Here is a 6,313-nt window from a genome sequence, read left to right on the forward strand (position 1 = left end):
TCTGTCTCCATCCCCCACCTTTGATTTACGCTGCACATTTTTTTTCTCCTCATTTCTTTTGTATGTTTTTTTTTAATTTTATATAAATCAATTAAAGAATTTGGTCAGCAGGGGGGCACAGCTAAAACAGTCCCAGGCTATTGAGTATGCCTGAGCGGAAAATATTATTTTCATGTTGTGATTAAGAATTAAATTCATAAATATGGTTTTTCGGCAGTAATAAATGATTAGATTTGATTTGATTTGATTTGATTTGAATACTTGATCTTGAAACCTACTTTTGAATTGACAGATGAATGTGTTATCCTTCTGTTTTAGCTATCTCTGTTGTGTTCTAACCATGGGAAATCCAAGAGACATTGATTAACATAACCTTTTCTGAAGCTGTTAAGAATGCAAAACCATTAAAGACTGTTAGAAATTAGTTGTGGAACCGTAATTAAAGAAGCATATATAGTAGAGCTAGATGTGAGTTGTGACAGGCTTAAAAAGTTTACAGGTCCATTTATTACTGTTCAATTCTATATTGAATTATCGCGCTGTAAAATTTTTTCAGCATGTCACAAGTAGCTCTATGCAACCTTGGGGGTAGATTTATTAAAAATCTTATAAAGACACATTAAACCCTTCATGTTCTAAAGTTATAATGGTTTCTAAGGCTTTTACAAAACCAATTTATCAGGAAAATAATATCGGAAACCATAACCTTCACACAACTAATGCCCAACATTATTCCTAGGTATCCCTGAAATTTCAAGTGCTAATATAGCAAAGAAAGATAAAACTGTTTACCACCTTAAAAATCAAGAATTTGACTTCCTGTTGATTATCCCAGAATATCGAGCCTACTGCCATCTGGAAGTAAAGGCAGGTGAAGAAGTCAATGGTGCCTGTATTGATCAGCTCATAAAAGGAAAACAGTTCTTCAAGATGGTTCAAGAATATCTGGGAGAAGAGGAATACAAGGATTGGAAATTTATTCCGGTTTCAGCCTTTCCAAATGCTGAGGTAAGGCTGTAAAATGATGAATCATGAACTGAACTAATATAGAACCTTAACAATTATACAGTTATGCCTAGGACTGGTTCACTGGAAATATTTTTACTTTTTATATCCTTTCTATCAGCATAACATCAGTAAAAGGCCCGGAACGCAAATTTGTTGGGAGAAATAATTTTAATATAAGTGTTCAATCTGTGAGAGCTAATATAATCCTAACTTTCAGTTTTCAATGCTTATTTATTGGTATTATTGAATACAAAAAATATGAATTCACAAATTTTTGACTCCCTACATTAGTTTTAAAAGGGACTGTCAGTGTAAATTTAAATGACCCTCCATGCAAAGATTGGAATGCACTATTTACAAGGTTTGTCTGATCAAGTATGAATTAGATATCCATGTTTTTGTTTCTTTAAATTGTTTATCTTCATTTGTGGGTTCTCTGTGAAAATTACTTGCGTATTTCTTGCTTATGAGAAGCAATTGATAAATTATTAGAATTAAATTTTATTGAGTCAGAAAATGACGTTATCTTCAACATTATTGATAAAAAGAAGCAATGGAGAAATTCACAGAAATGAACCCTTTTCGAGACAAAAAATCAACATTTTTGATCCGATTAAGGTTTCAAGGGTATTCTTTTAATTTTGACATTGCCATCTTTGCATAGTGGGTCACTTGAAATTATGCTTACACTCCCTTTAATACTTATTTATATATGTATAGCCTTCATATAAAGCAGGGGAAGAAAGTTCCAAACTGCGCTTATGTTCCAAACCTGACATTGAGTGTCATATTTACGCACAAATGTTATGATCAATGTTTTAGTAACTCTTGTTGTGCTAAGATTAAATATCAATTAAAAATAAACTATTTCTAACATAGTATTAACACGCCGAAAACTACAATTAAAGGGAGTGTACGCGAAAAATGAAAGGGGGTATAGGCTTAATGCGATAAAAAAGCGCTTTTGATCGCTACTAATCTTACTTCTATCTGTTGCGTCTATAAGGAGAAAGTTGTTAAAGACATCTCATACCTCAGAACGTAGCGCCCATACAAATTGAGGAAATTGCAACATACGACTTAGACCGTAAAAAAATCAATTTAATTTCAAACAAATCATTCAGATATTACAACCTATAGTCATCGATTATCTTTCGTCACATTTGTATATAGTTTATATTTTATAGTATTTTTTAATTAATTTTTTTACATTTACTTTTTAGAAAACGTTTTTAACGGATTTCGAAAAATGTGAGTGGTGCGCTGCATTCTTAGATAGTTGCGCAAGCGACAAGAGAAATAATCAAATTCAAAACAAATTAGTTAAAAAAGTCTGGTCTGGGCCAAATCATGGTTTGGAACTTTCTTTCCCTGTAAGATCATCTTTTAACGTAAAATCATTTGATAACTTTGCATATTGAGTTAGACAAAACATATTGAAATATTTATTGTTGTACTTGTACCTTTCAAAAGAAAGGAAAGATGTTAAAGGGAGTGACCGGCAATGTACCCTAGTAACAAAAGTGAGGAATTTCTCCAGATTCTCCAACCGTAGTGACTTTCTTTGAAGAATTTCCAAGGAATTTCTCGAGAATCATTTCCTGTAACTGATTCCTCGGAATTTCTCGAGAAATTCCCCAAAATTGATCCCCAAGATTAGAGATTTTTGTGGGAAAACAGTTTTGAGACTCAGTTTCGAGAAATTCCTAAGAAATTCCTGAGAAATTCTTAGGACTTGGTCACCATGTTTACGGATTTTTAGGGGAATTTATTATTAGAATTAGTTCAGAGAAACTCCAGGGAATTTCTCCGGAATTTCATCTCCAAGAAAATCCTTAGAATTTCTCCTGAATGCTTCTCCGGAAATTCCTGAGAAATTCTTAGGACTTGGTCACCAAGTTTACGGATTTTTAGGGGGAATAAAATAAGAAAATAAGTTTCGAGAAATTCCTGAGAATTTCTGTGGAATTTTTCTCATTAAATTCCTAAGAATTTCTCTAGAATACTTCTCCGGAAATTCCTGAGAAATTCTTAAGACTTGGTCACCATGTTTACGAATTTTAAGGGGAATTTATCAAGAGAATTAGTTTCGAGAAATTCCTGGGAATTTCTCCAAAATTTCACCCCAAGAAATTCCTGAGAAATTCTTCTGAATGCTTCTCCGGAAATTCCTGAGAAATTCTTAGGACTTAGTCACAAAATTTACGGATTTTTAAGGAAATTAAACAAGTGAATAAGTTTTGAGAAATTCCTGAGAATTTCTCTGTAATTTTTCTCAAGAAATTCCTTAGAATTTCTCAGGAATATTTTTCCCCGGAAATTTCTTAGAAATTCTCAGGACCTCATCACAGAATTTTCAAGTTCTGAAGTTCTCTTTTATTATGGACTGCCCCTAACTAAACCTTTTCTTCTTTGCATCCTTATTGATAAAAATTGATAATTTACATTAGAACCATCTTTTAAAAAAAACCTTTTTCATTTTTTTTCATTTTTTTTTTCTTGACAATTCAGTTGACTGAATAAACAAAATACATGACAACTTCAGTAAGATCAAAAACAGTTATAACATTCTGACTTAAGAAGATGGTTATACTTCTAAAAAGTTGGAGGGGCAATATAGTTGTTAAGTTATTTACTACTACTGGGCCTAAGTCCTGGTTAGTGAATTTGTTCAGGAATATGCTGAATACATTTCAAGATATTCCTGAGGAACTCTTGAGAAAATCTTGGGAATAGTTCCCAGGAAATTCCCAGGACTTGGTTCTGAAGAACTTTTCTCTGAAATTCCCGAGAATTTCCACAAATTTTGTCTGCAGAATTGGTAACAAGAAATTTCCTGGAGTTGGTTACAAGAAACTCCTTGGATAGAGTTATGAGAATTTCCTCGGAATGGGTTACAAGAAATTTCTCGGACCTGGTTCTTAGGAATGGGTTACAAGAAATTCCTCGGACCTGGTTCCTCGGAATGGGTTACGAGAAATTCCTCGGAAAAGCTGTCGACATTTTCACCAGATTTTCCGCAAAATTGTTACTTGGGATGGTAGTTGAAATGAGAATGTAGTATTGTAGAGACATTTGTTAGGATTCATTTGAGACATATAAAACGTTTTAATGATGTAAAATTACAGAGTTTGAGCGCAGAGTCGGCGTTCAAATCATCCATTTGGGTGATTACGTCTTAAGAATAAAATTTTTTAATTTTTTGTGGGTTAGTTGGAGAGTGTGTACTGTGTGACACCAGTTCTCGTTAGATCACTGAAGTTAAGCACACTTGTCCACAGCCAGTAACTAGATTGGTGTCCAGACTGGTGTTCACGGGTTCGATTCCCGTACTCCACACAAACCTGTGATTTCAAAAACATCTGAAGCCGACATCTGGTTAAGCACATATGACCACCTGATGGATGTAGGAGGACAGAGGGGCGGCTGTCAACAACTCTCAAAGCGAAAGGGTTCGTGAATTCTACTCAACAAGAAAGAAGCTTTAAGTGGATTGATCCAAGTGAATGATGATAAAGAGAGGCACGGTGGACAAGCAGGGAGAGTCTATGGTTTCCAGCTATAGGTACCTGGGGGACGGGGGTATCCAATCCGGGCTTGCAGATGTTAGGGAGCAATGAGTTTGATGTTTCCTATCAGTATGGCACCCGGGCCTCATTCCAGTATATCAGAAGGATTCCTGCACTCTATATTCTCAGGCCTTAGAAGAATCTTAGGCAGCTGGATTCTTGTCAACCCTCTTCTCAGTATGAATGAAGCGTGGAGAGGGAGGGAAGGCCAAGCGGCCATAAACCCCGTGAAAAATCTCCGAACTCTGTGGAATGGTCTCCGAACTCCGTGGAAAGTCTCCGAACCCCGTGGAGGAGACTTTTTGGAAAAAACTTTATCAAATATAAATATTACTTGTAAATTAGCAATAATTTTCCAATTTTCTCGACATATGGACTCAATAAATATAATAATCAATTTGAAGAAATAATTTTCATTATTGTTTTAATTGTCTTTTTCTCCAAATTTTGTTTTTCCGTAAAAAGGACACTATGACACTATTCATAGAATTATGTTTATTACCTTTTATTTCTTGTTTTAAATTAAAAGGTCATTGCTTAAAATAGAAAATTAGGTTTAAATAGTTGTATACAAGGGGGGGGGCTACAGGGGCTCTGTCCCTCTCCTGGATCAGAAAAATCTATGGTTTACTTATGATATGAAGGCTCTTTCTTGTATAAGAAGCCCTTGCAAGAAAAATAAATTAAAGTCCTGCACTCCCCCCCCTGTGAACAACTCCTTGTAAGCCCCTCTCATGTCATTTAAGTTGGGAAATGGATATTTCCGTTGCTTCCCACTAATAAAGTTGTGATTTTAATTGCTTTTTAAAGTAAGCATTCTTTTCCAACTAATGGTTTTACTAATTAACTTGTTTATTACTAAATGACTACTCGTTGATGTTAGAAGGCCTGATTCAGCGTGTAGGTCTTCATTGTGAAATAATTCTCATTTAGTTAACTTTGATCACTAATTAAACGTTCCAAGTTGGTAAATACAATCCATAGGATTGTCATCAAAATAACTGGAGCAAATTGAAATGAGTATTTTAGGATTATTAAAAAACACAAGACTTCTAAAATGTCATAGTGTATCCGTTTTCCAGGGTTTCCCAGAAGGGATGAGACTTTAGCTAAGACCATGGGCTTTTCAAATCTGACGATCTAAGTTTTAACTTTGGCTTTTGCTTTAATTAGTGTTTTAAAGTTATTCCAATTATTTGGCAAAGAAAGATACCAGAAATTTTTGAAAAAAATTCTAATAAATTCTAAATGTCTCCTAAGTTTCATCTTTAGTGGGTAACCCTGTACTTTTCAGAGTGGTCTTACACAAGTGTTTACCCAAGAAATGAACTCCTTGTGCCCAATTACCCATAAATCGAAATACAACATGTAAAATCTGTGCTAAGATGACCCATAATGTAAGGGTTGGCTACTAGCGCGCCGGTCAGAATGCTCCAATATTTATTTTAACCTCAGAAAAGGTTCCTCGAGCTCAATTACCTATTGATCGACATACAACATGTAAATTGTAAAACCTGTGCTAAGATGACCCAAAATGTAATAGTTGGCTGCTATCGTCCATTCAAAACCAAAAGAATGCATGTAATATACATAATTTTAAGCTCGCGTGCAAAAAATCAGGCTCCAACAACATGTAAAATTTGTGCTAAGATGACCCATAATGAAAATGCCGACTACTAGCGCGCCGGTCAGAATGCTCTAATATTTTTTTTTTACCCCAGAAATGAATTCCTCGT

Source organism: Eurytemora carolleeae, unplaced genomic scaffold, assembly GCF_000591075.1.
Source record: "Eurytemora carolleeae unplaced genomic scaffold, Eaff_2.0 scaffold1629, whole genome shotgun sequence".
In the NCBI taxonomy this organism is placed as follows: domain Eukaryota; kingdom Metazoa; phylum Arthropoda; class Copepoda; order Calanoida; family Temoridae; genus Eurytemora; species Eurytemora carolleeae.